Consider the following 12,976-nt stretch of genomic DNA (forward strand, 5'->3'; position numbering starts at 1 on the left):
ACGTCATCTGTTATATTCACAAGCACATTCACAGGCACAGCTGATAGCGGCATGGCACTTCCCATGATAATCTCCTGAGGTGATAGGCCTGTTTTCCTTCCTAGAGTAAGGCGCAAACTCATCAGAACAAGAGGCAATGCATCAGGCCATTTTAATGAGGTGGAAGCACAAACATTTGCCAGTCAGGACTTCAAAGTTCCATTAACTTCCTCCACCAACCCAGAAGCTTCCAGCTTGTATTGCAATGGGCCCTTTGCTCAACTTTTAATGCTGCACACAGTAATTTCAGGACTTCACTATCGGTCTCACACTAGATAGGATGCGAAGCCGAACCTGGGTGTTAATTCTCTAAGCAACAGTTTTGCTACTGTGAGGCTGTCATTTCTCCTAGTCGGGTAAGCCTGAACCCAACAAGAGAAAACCTATACAATAACCAATACATATCTCAGTCCATTGCCCACGGGTAGCTCAATCAAATTAACCTGTTGAAAGGTCCTCCTGATCTTCCTATGTTACTCAGTGTAGTTGATGTATGTTTGCTTACAATCATTTGCTGAAATGTGAGACACCTGTGTCAAAGGGCTTCTGTCATCAATCTGAATTTGGGATTAAAGCAAGTCTGGCAAAAGGTTCACAACATAGCATGACAACCAACATGAGCTGGACCATGGTGATGCCTCACCATTGGTAGCAACAAACTGTTAGGCATCACAACTCTCCATCACTTAAAACCCAAACATCATCTACATCTCTTTTGACACAACCTGCTCCAATCTAACTTGGTTCTTCTTCCTCTTACACTTACTAGGGTCTCTTAACTTCTTCCCATGTATCCATAGCAGTTAATAAGATATTGTAACTTATCGCATCATTTCCATCATTACTGTATTCACCGTTAAAAGGCAGTACAATTCAGGCACAGTAAAGTTGTAAAAGACTGAGGCCCAACACACTCTCAGGTTTCAAATGAAACCCCTTTCTATACAAATATCGTAGTTCTATATGGTGGAAGGTGTAGAACACTCATAGGAGAGAGGGGCCCACTGGCATCTCAATATAAGGAACAGGAGAAAGAATGAGTGTAGCCGCCGGTTAATTCTTGAGACAAATAACCACAGTTGATTGCCTTGTTATCATAGTTCTATTTCCAATATTACCTATACTTCTTTGAAGGGAAATGTTTCCATAATCATACATATTGATTAGCCAAGTTATACATATTGTTTAGCTGACACGTGTTTCGCTCTCTTGTGGCTGGATAGCCTGAGGCTTTCTTAAAGCTAAAGAATAGAGAAGGAAACATATACCTTATCATCAAACAAAACCCAATTACATATAAATCATAGAGCTCTGGAAAAACACCTCCTGATTTGAGGAACGTACATTATATCCTTATATGAATGAGTGAAAAGAGCTTAGATAAGACACCAAGAGATGAAATAACACAATATGACATACTGTAATTTTATCTAATTCATGCCCTCATACAGTTGAAATGTCTTATCTAGGTGAGTATGTGTGGTTGTAGAAGGTTACACCCTATAACAATAAATTTCATGTAGTTTCCTTTTCAATATTCCTTAAAAGAGGAAAGAGATCAAGGCTCAGGGGAAGGTGATTAAATTGAACACGATAAAATGTAAATCCTCAAATAGGAGCTCTGAGGATTGAGTGACATGTATGTATGGTCCACAGTAATATAATCTAACTATAGACCTTCCTAAAATCTGTGAGATATTTTTGGTAAACTTCCAAAATTTACCAAGTTCAAATCCAAAATAAGTCATTGTATAGTACAGACAGTAATCTGATCTGAAAGTGGATCATATATATATATATATATATATATATATATATATATATATATATATATATATATATATATATATATATATATACTCATTTATCCCTAAAAGTATCAGGAAGCAATTTTAGATATCAGAAAAAAACAGTTTTTATTCGCTAAGTGTGCAATTACAACTGGACTGCCTTCCATGTCCTAGGAGTCACATAATGGATGAATGCATCTCGATTAACAAAAATAATGGTACATCAAAAACATAATCATTTATAAAAGGAAAATTAGAACTATGGAGAAAACATCATAAGGCTTTTAGTGGTGAATCCACCTGATACAGCTATAACATGTCTTGCCATAGACAAGCTATTGTTCTCCAATTATTTTGTGAAGAGATGGTCCTATTTGGTAACAAACTCACCAGTTGCAATGTTCATTCTACACTCTCCGAGGTCCTTGAACTCATGTAGTTCAGTATCTAATGTGAGCACCATCGTAAGAGCAGTATCTATTGCTCCCATAGTCATTACTCCTATGTTTGTTTCAAAGAAGAAAGCTGTCATTGGGGCAAAAATAAAAGAAAACGTACCAGCCGCTAACTTGAGCACCATATTAGAGCAATGTTTATTGCTCCTGTAGCCATTAGTCTTACGTTTGTTTCAATTAAAAAGAAAGGATTTGTTATCAGGGTGAAAAATATAATATACCGTAAAGACAGGAAAACAGAGGAATGGGGCATCCCCATTTCTGGGATTTCAAATTCAAAAATATATTGCTGATATATACCATATAAGAAACAAGTATATTGTTTAGTAGTTTTGATGATATGGTAAATGAGAAGGGCTGAAGTTCTAGTAAGTATATTATTTATTTATTTTATTTTATTTTATTATATTTATTATTATATTCATTTGTCCTATATTCCCAAGTGAAATCAATGCTATTGATCAATGGATGTCTTTTGATAACAGAAGTGGTCAACAAATAGATCAACAGAAAATCCAACCTTCATATCATGACATCCATTGATCATTTGCATTGATTCTCCTTGTATCCAACCCTCCATTTGTGTCTGCATCCACAACATAGATCCTTTGGGTGTGCCCAGTGTGGAGTGAATCACAGGACCTGTCCCATGGCTTGTGGCAGGAGCCAGGCCCTACACCTAACAACCTATGGGTGGCCACCCCTTCTACACATGTGTGCAGTGTAAAGTTGGCCACAAGTTCAACACTTGGGAGCTCAGGGGCTCATGCTGGCTCCCACAAGTCTCTCATGGTAATAAGGCTCCCACAGTTATTATTTATTTTTATTTGACCCCAAATGTTTCCTTTCTAGGAGCCCCCTTCAAAGTCCAGGGGCCAGAGTACACTTTTGCTGTCCCCTTATACTTTTTAGATTTTTTATAGACCATGGGGCCACAATATTTATTTTCCTATTGTAGTCAGAAAATCACAGCATGAGCTCCCGTGGGGCAAAAGTCCTGCCGGCCAAACAGACTGATCGATTATTTGAAGTTGCGTGCCTGCTGTCCTTTAACAAGAGTCCTACAAATGCAACCACCTGGATAGCTATAAAATTTGATCATTTATTTCTCAAAAACTACTGAACTGCTTTAGATAAAATCACAAAAAGTATGTTTTATTGGGAAATATCTACCTTTCTACTAATTTGGTGTAACAAGATGCAGCAATTCCTTTCTGTAGTTGTGACAGAATTTTCCTCTGGGAATCAACATGGAAAGTACTAACCGTAATTTTATGCTAACGTTCTTCACTAGAGCACTGTTTAAAGCTGTGGTAGAACACTTGGGATTCAACTGACCTGGTGGTGCTGCTTTTGGAAGTATGTTTTACTCAGACTATCCAACCTTATTCTCACATGTGAACTTGTTGAAAATGTGCTCTCATTTTAGCCTCTGGAACATCTTCCATAACCTCTGTGAGAGGAAGCAGTTTTGTCTCAAACAAGGTTCATCAAATCATGGGAAGTTGCAACATTTTTCACAGAGGAAAATTATCTGACACTCACCAGAATTCCTAAAATGAGTATAAAACAATCAAGAAATGATTTATATTGCAACAAAAATCTGTTATTACCCTCCATATGCGTTCCTTGTAGTGAACCTCGAAAACAGGTTTTCACAACAATGCATTTCAATGCTGTCCCATTTTGTGGTCAGCCATTTAACGGGATGGGCCACTTGCAAACCACCAACATTCCCCTGGAGATCAGGCTGTGTTCACCTAGCCCCCTTATTTTTTAAATTATTTTCAGGGATGAAGGGACGATGTCCTGAATTCCTGTAATGGCTGCCACAACATATTGCTCATGTTGTGGTCTTCCAATCGTGCTGTCAAATTAGAGCATACCTGGACACCAAGGCCCTCATTACGTTCTTGGTAGGATGCCTTGCTGCCAACAGTGCCGGTGGTCAATGAAAAACTGCCAGTGTTGGCAGCTGTATTCCTGCCATATCATGAGGCATGGTGGCTCACTGCCATTGAAGGCGGTGAGGCCCCTCATGTGCCATGATGGCGGTCGGTGGAGGGGGTGGATGCTCCACCTTCACTGCCACCACGTCACTCCAGACACTGCCACGTCTATAATGAAACAGTTATAGGTGTGACGATGTATGGAGAGGTGGCAATTGCAGCAGAGCAGCATCCAGGGAGCCCGTTCCCTCCCGGAGCAGCGTGAAGGAAAAGGTAAGTGCTGTCCAAGAGGGAAGGGGGAGGGTGTGTGTGTTAGTGTGTGAGTGCATGGGGGTGTGCGTGAGTGGATGTGGGGGGATGTGTGTCTGAGTGGATGTCTGCATGTGTGCATGTACATAACTGGGTGAATCTGGATTTGGGGGTTTGGGGTGTGGGGGGTCCTGTATGTAAGGCTGGGGGATGATGAGAGTCGGGGTGGGGGAACCTGCAAGGGGTTTTGGGGGTGGAGAGTTAGGGGTTGGTTTTCAGGGTTCAGGGGGTGGGGGCTGTTCTAGGGGTTTTGGGGTGGGTAGGGATTGTAGAAAGGGGCAGGGGCCAGGCATGTCACATACAGGTGACTGGAATAATTATTCCTGTGACCCGTATGCTTTCCACCAGGGATTACATGGCGAGGTAACTCACCAGGGAATCCCTGGTGGAAATGGGATCGTAATCCCACCTCCTGTAATGCCTGCACCGCCGGGTCGAATGTGCTCACAGTCGACCCGGCGGTGGTCTCTGGCCTGGTGGTGGGTGGTAGTGACCATGTTCAGAATATGGCGTTCTGGACCACCATGCCGCTGGCGGTAATGACTGCCCCCTCCAGCATGGCAGTCCAGACAGCCATGTTCATGATGATGGCCCAACTGAATACCTGCCTTTTTAACATTTTAACTGCTGAGCCATCCTGAAACTATAATTTCTTTAAAAAGGCTGAATGGATTTTCATCAAGTCACAAAAAGCATGCATTCTGAATAAAGTTTTAACTTTCTGTCAAATTTGGTGTAGTTTTGTTGAGCCATGTATTTTGTACTGGAGAGCAAAGTTACCCATAGGAATTACCATTGGAAATCACACATTTGGGGTGAAAATCAACTTGTAAAAGGATTCACAACATTATATGTGATAATCATAGAGTACATGTAAAACATGCAAAGAGAGTTAAATGAGGGAGAGAAATGGATTCAGCACAAACGATTTCACAAGTAATGGGAACTGTCTCCTGTTTCAGACAAACAAAGGTGTGCCAGATTAATAGTTCTTCCTCCATTCTGTGAGTAATCGTGCATGGAAATATTGGATAACTGAAACATTTGTCTGATTAATTATAATAAGGACCAAGCCTCCTCCTTCATAACTATGGGCCTCATTACGAAGCCACTGCAGGCAAAAGACCGACAGTGCTGGGGGTCTTTTGCCCACCATTTTAGGAGTCCTTGGAGGATGTCTGCCTATTTCTGGGTGAAAGTCCAGCACTGCACTGCCATGGCAGCAGGACTTTCGCCCACCATATTACAAGTCATAATACAGCGTGGCAGAGTCCTACTGATGTGGTTGTGCTGGCGATGCAACACCACAAGGACCCAAACCCTCACGGTCGGCCTCCTTGATGGAGAAGGTAAGTGGGCATCTGAAAGGAGGGGGGGTCTGTGTGTTTGGGTGAGTGTCGGCGTGTCTGTGGAGCAGGAGTGGTGAATGTGTGCGTGTATGTGAGTGAATGTGAATGTGTGTTTGCATGTATGCATGTGTCTGTGTGGATGAATGCGAGGGAGTGGGGGTTCCTGAGTGCATGTTTGTGAGTGAGTGGGGGTGTCTGTGTGTATGTATACGTATGCTGAATGGGTGTGTATGTGAATGAATGCGTGCGTGCGTGAAGGGGCGGGGTGTTTGTGAGTGTGTGGACAGGTGAGGACATGTGAGCATGTGTGGGGACATATGTGCATGTGTGTGTCGATAACAGGAATGGAGATTCCTGTCACCGGGTGCATGACCACCAGGGTTTTCATCGTTGGGTGACCGCCACGGAAAGCCTGGCGGTTTGTAGTTTTGTAATCTGGCCGGCAGGCTGAGGCCTGCCGCCGGGTTGGAGGTGCTCACTGCCGGCCGCAGCAATGGGCCAGGTGGAGTTAAGAAGGTTTGGCATCTGCCAAGCCCCACAACTCATAATGTGGGGGTCCTTACCGCCGGCTCCGTGGTAGAAGGACCACCACAGCAAGGTCTCATGACCACTAGCCTTGTAATGAGGGCCTATGTGCTTTTCCCAAGTTTGCCACATAAGAGCAACCATTTTCGTGTGAGCAGTATTTCATCAGAAAAAGTGCAGACTGAAAGCTAATGTTCAACAAAATGCAAAGCCAGGCAACAAAAGTAGCATTTTTAGCATGTTTGTTTTTACTTTTTAAAAGGCATGTAGAGTTTTGGTATATCTAAGCTCTGAATGTAGCACATGATGTTCACACAAAAAGCTACAGCCATAGGCAGGCTTATAAAACTGTGCTCCAAGTTTCTTCACATTTGGAATTTCATCAACAGTTGTCAGGGTGTGGAGGTTTACACTGTAGACCAATCCTACACATTATACCTTTTCCTAAAGGGTTCTTTCTCTACCCCACCCATATACAAAGCGTGTCCTGGTGAGAAATTACTTTCATATACTTTTTGTTTGTGCCCTCTACTTTCAGAATTAATTTATGAGGATATTGCTAATGTTTTCAAGTGATGAAAATAATTGTGAAGATGTGCTTATTTTCTAAATGCATTTGATTCCAGATGGCTTATCACTTCATGTGCAGAATTGTGTACGTCTAGATACCCCTGGGAAGATTTCTCTTCACTGGTAACAGGGGCCTCCACTAGTCTCATTAAGAACAGCAGGTCCAGATGATCTAAACAGATTCTGACACTTGTCCCCAGGAGCATCCATGTTGATCATTCAAAAATATAAGGAGTATGATGAGGTAATCCACACTGGTGCCAACATTGTACCTTCAGAACAGTTCAAAAAGACATTTAGCAAAAGGGAGCAACATAGAAGTCACAAGAGAGGGTCTTGGTTGGCGTTCGTCACTGTTTCCATATCACTGTAATGAATGCCGCCCCTGCTATTTTTGTTGATTGCTGACTCCATCCAAAAGCAAGTCTGACATAAATGCCAGCATACTAGGGGGCAGATTTGAGGAAAGTGGTGCTGCACCCAGTCCAGGACCATTTTCCTTGTGCCCCTTAGCACTTCCCTATTGCCACCATGTGTGCCCTGTATCTAAAATACAGAACACCATGTTGCAGGGTAGGGGGCAATAGCATTGTTTTCTTTTACGCTATTGATGTACTCTGCAGGAGTAGCACCAACATTTTGGTGCTACCCCTGCAGAGTACATAGGGGCCCATTATAAATAATGGTATGCCCCCTTTTAACAGCTGCTCTGAACAGGTGTTAAAAGTGACTAAAAAAATGGCTCAAGGAAATCTCTTAGATTTCCTTGATCCATTTTTTTGGTCCCACTAACGAGGGAATGCACGATTTGTGAGCAGAAGGTGGACAGACAAAAATGGATCCCAAAAGCCACATCAGCTAAAAACAGCAGGCTTTTACTTAACAGGGCAAATGAGGCAGCCTGTATTACCACTGTTCCACAGCCTGCTGCACGGGCCCACAGTGATGAATGGAGTCGCATTATCTAATTGTGATTTGGTAATAGCGATTGAGAATTTTGAGAAATCACTATTACCAATTCTCAAATTGCGTACATCCCATTTTGCATTTCTTAAATAGCGATTTCTTACAATTCGCTATTTAAGAAATGCAAAACGGATCTTTGATACATCTGGCCCAAAGATACTACTGAACACGCTACTGACAAGAGAAGTGTTCGCAAGCTAAAAAAACTGACATTTATTCTGTGGACTACAGAGCCATTTAGACATAGAAAAATGCAAATAAATTGGAATATTTAATGATAAACAACAAAAATGTAATGAAAGAAAACGTAATGTACTATTTTTAATTTGTTATTTTCATAGACTTGAATCAAACACTTATGAGGTTATTTTATATCGAGTACATAACATCTCAACATTAGAAGGTAAATAAAAACAAATAAATAATTAAAAGACCTAATGAAGTATAACTTTAAAAAACTGAAAAATGACTAAGGGCCAAAATTGGTATTACAACTCCGGTGGGATGTTACCCCAGAGCAGGTGACTGGTGTCAAAAATCACCACACCTACTCCACCAGGTACTTAAATCCGGAACTGTGTTACACAGTGACTGAAGATCAAAATGAGAATTGTTACTGCAATGGGTATTTACCTGAAAGAATATGCTGGACAGTAACTGGGGAACAAAATAACTAAGCTTACTCCTGCATGTATTTACATAGGGACAGATACTGAACAGTGACCGAGGGGTGGGCTATATTACTATTCTCACACCACTTTGTACTTACCTCAGAGCAGGTGCTGGACATTGACCAGAGGACAAAATGACTATTCTCTTTCCACTGGGTACTTATCTCAGGAGAGGTGGAGGACAGTGACCGGGGCACAACATTACTTTTCTCTCCCCTCTGGGTACTTACCTCAATCAATCAATCAATCAAACATTTGTAAAGTACGCTACTCACCCACTAGGGTCTCAAGGAGCTGAGTGGGAGGGGAGGACTGCTACTGCTCGAATAGCCAGGTCGTGAGGCATTTTCTGAAGATCAGGAGGTCCTGGGTCTGTCGAAGGTGTGCGGGGAGGGTGTTCTAGGTCTTGGCGGTGAGGTAGGAGAAGGATCTGCTGCCGGCTGTAGTTTGCTGGATGCCAGGGACAGCAGCGAGGGCAATGTTGGCGGAGCGGAGTTGGCAGGTGGGAGTGTGGAAGGTGAGTCGCTCATTGAGGTAGGCCTGGCCTGTGTCGCAAAGGCTTTTTGAGCATGGATGAGGCGTTTGAAGGTGATCCTGTTGGTGACAGGGAGCCACTGCAGGTCTCTGAGGTGGGCTGAGATGTGGTCGTGGCGGGGGATGGTGAGGATGAGGCGTGCAGAGGCGTTCTGTATTTGTTGTAGTTTCTTCTGGAGCTTGGCTCTGGTCCCTGTATAGAGCGCGTTGCTGTAGTCCAGTCTGCTGCTGATGAGAGTGTGGGTGATCGTCCTTCTTTTTTCAGTGGGGATCCATCTGAAGATCTGGCGAAGTATGTGGAGGGTGTTAAAGAAGGAAGATTAGACAGCTTGGCTTGCTCGGTCATGGTGAGCGATGAGTCTAGGATGAAGCCTAGATTGCGTGCGTGGGTGGTGGGTGTTGGTGCAGTTCCTAGGGTGGATGGCCACCAGGAGTCGTCCCATGTGGAGCAGTTGGAGCCGGGGATGAGAATCTCTGTCTTGTCCTAGTTAAGTTTTAGGTGGCTTTTCTCCATCCAGGTGGCAATGGCGTGCAGTCCGTTGTGGAGGTTGGTTTTGGTGGTGGCGGGGTCCTTGGTGAGGGAGAGCATCAGCTGGGTATCATCGGCGTAGGAGACGATGTTGAGGTTGTGGGATCGGACAATGTTGGTGAGTGGTGCCATGTAGATGTTAAAAAGAGTTTGGCTGAGAGAAGATCCTTGGCGAGCGCCACAGATGGTTTGGTGGCCCCCGACAGGAAGGGAGGAAGGCGGTCTCTCTGCATTTGGCCAGAGGTGAAGGACGTGATCCAGGCAAGAGCTTTGTGGCAGATCCCTGCGTCATAGAGGCAAGTGCAGAGGGTGTGGTGGCAGACGGTGTTGAAAGCAGCGAAGAGGTCCAGGAGGATGAAGGCCACGGTTTTGCCCTTGTCGAGCATGGTCCTGATGTCGTCGGTTGCGGCGATCAGGGCGGTCTCAGTGCTGTGGTTCCTCTGGAATCCTGATTGGGAGATGTCCAGCATGTTGTTGTCTTCCAGGAAGCGGGTCAGATGGCCGTTGACGATCTTCTCTATGACCTTTGCTGGGAATGGGAGGAGGGAGATGGGTCGGTAATTCTTGAGGTCTTCGAGGTCTGCTTTGGGGTTTTTCAGAAGGGCATTGATTTCGGCGTGTTTCCAGCTCTCTTCGGTCTCGAAGGAGCTATTGATGATCATATGCAGTTGGGGGCAATGATGGGGTTCGCTTTGTTGAAGACATGGCGGGGGAAGGGATCGGAGGGAGAGCCAGAGTGGATGGTGCTCATGGTTTTGATGGTGTCCTAATCGCTGATGTGGGTCCAGGAGAGCAAGAGGTTGGTGTGGCTGGGGACGTCAGGGTTGGTGGTGGTCACGGTGGTGATGGGGGTTGAAGAGTTGAAGCTGTCGTGGATTTCCGTGATCCTGCGATAGAAAAAGGTGGCAAGGGAGTCACAGAGGTCTTGCGAAGGAGGGGGGTCAATGGTGCATGATCTGTGATTGGTGAGTTCTTTGACGATGTTGAAGAGCTCTTTGCTGTCGTGGGCATTGTTGTCGATGCGATCTTTGTAGAAGGATCTTTTGGTGGTCCGGATGAGCTGGTGGTGTGCGGGTGGCAGTCTTGAGGACGGCGAGGTTGCTCTCTGTTGGTTCGTGGCGTCACTTCTTCTCGATTTTCCGGCATTCACACTTTGAGGATTGAAGGTCGGCTGTGAACCATATGGCCTTGGCACAGGTGTGGTTGTTTGGGGATTTTCGGAGCAGAGCCAAGGTGTTGGCGCAGACGTCTAGCCATTGTCTGAGGTTGAGGGTGGCTGTGTTGGGGTCGTTGATGCTAGATGGTAGGGCCCGGGCGCAGATGGAGATCAGTTTGTCTTCTGAGACCTTGTTCCAGCTGCAGCAGGGGATCTGTTGTGGGCGGTGGTGAGCGTAGGTTTCAGGAAGGTGAAATGGACGCATTGGTGGTTGGTCCAGTGAAGTTCGGTGGTATGGCTGAAGGAGTTGTGGCTGCTGGCGGAGAAGATGGGGTCTAGAGTGTGGCCGGCAGAGTGGGTGGGCGTCATGACCAGTTGTTTTAGGGCAAGGTTGTCAAGGTTGTCGATCAGGGCGGTGGAGTTGGTGTTGTTGGTGTTCTCAAGGTGAAAATTCAAGTCGCCGAGGAGAATGTAGTCTGAAGAGGCAAGGGCCTGGGTACTGATAATGTCGGTGATGGAGTAGCTGACCTGAGGTCAGGGGCCTTGGGGCCTGTAGACGAGTGTTCCGCTAAGGGTGGTGTTGCCGTTGATGTGAATCTGGAAATGTAGGTGTTCGGCGGTGGCGAGGGCGTCATTGGCGTTGGTTGAGATTCTGATGGTGTTCTTGTGTGCTATGGCGATCCCTCCTCCTGGTCTGTTGGTACAATCACGGTGGATGATCTTATAACCTTCGGGGATGGCTATGGCGATGTCTGGATCTGAGGAGAGGTTCTTTCAGGTTTCGATGGGGAAGACCACGTCTAGGGATGATGAGGTGAGAAGGTCCCAGAGTTCGACGGTGTGCTTGTGGACGGAGCGGGTGTTGAGGAGGATGCAGCTTAGGTGGTTGTGTGTGGTTCTGGGGTGGTGTTTGGTGGCTTGGGGGCAGGCGAGGTTGCAAGACCGGAGAAGGGTCCATGGCTGTGCCTCGGGGTGGCTTGGACGCAGGCGGTGGAGCGGCCTGGGTCGTGGGCATGAAGTTTGTTGGCACTGTAGTTGCGACGGGTGTCGTGGGTGGAGTGCGGGCTAAGGGGTCTGGCACTGGATGCGGTCCAGGCACGGACGGGTGCAGACGGGTTTGCCTCCGGCACCCCAGCAGCGTGCCCCGCTGTGCACGACCGCGCAGCGGCTGCCATTAAGAAGGGGAGGTTGGAGGAAGGAGAAGCTGGGCGGCAGGGAGCGGGGAGCGAATGGGAGCAGCTGGGGGCATGAGGGGGTGGGGTCGCAGGGACGCAGCGGCAAGAAGGAGTGGCTGAAAGCCAAAAAACGGGCAGGAAGGGCTAAAAAAAAAGCAGCGAATAAAGGCACACAGACAAAAGGCGCAAAAGCACAGAAACGGCACAACCAATCATAAATGGCATAGATGGCACACAAAAAGACACACAAAAAGACGGAGACAGATACAGTAACAAACACGCAATACTCACAAAACCCACTAGACACCAGGGATGAGGTCCTCAACCTCGGGCGGGGTGAAGGGCAAGGGCACAGTTAGGTGGAGCTGCACGGCATGTGGAGCGAGCTCCTGGCCTTAAAGCAGGTCAGGGGTCACTCCTCAAGCACATCATGGACAGTGGCTACAGAGCAAATTTACTATTCTCACTCCACTAGGTACTGAGCTCAGGGCAGTTGCTCAACAATGACCAGAGGCCAAACTTACCATTCCCACTCCCCTGGGTACTGACCTTGGGGCAAGTACAGGACACTGACCTGGGGTAAAATTACTTTTCTCACTTTGCTGAGTACTTACCTCAGGGCAGGTGCTGAACATTGCCCAGGGGTCAAAGTTACTATTCTCACTCTACTGGGGACCTACCTCAGGGCAGGTGCTGGACATTGACCGGGGGAAAAATGACTATTCTCACTCCGCTGGGTACTTACCTCAGGACAAGAGCTGGGCAGTGACCAGCGGGCAAAATGACTATTCTCACTCCGCTGGGTCCTTACTTCAGGGCAAGTGATGAACATTGACCCGGGTGCACAATTAGTATTTTCACTCCACTGGGTACTTATCTCAGGGCAAGAGCTGGACATTGACCAGGGGATAAAGTTTCTATTCTCACTCTGCTGGGTATTTACTTCAGGGCAGGTGCTG

This window comes from Pleurodeles waltl, chromosome 2_2 (assembly GCF_031143425.1).
Source record: "Pleurodeles waltl isolate 20211129_DDA chromosome 2_2, aPleWal1.hap1.20221129, whole genome shotgun sequence".
Taxonomy (NCBI): domain Eukaryota; kingdom Metazoa; phylum Chordata; class Amphibia; order Caudata; family Salamandridae; genus Pleurodeles; species Pleurodeles waltl.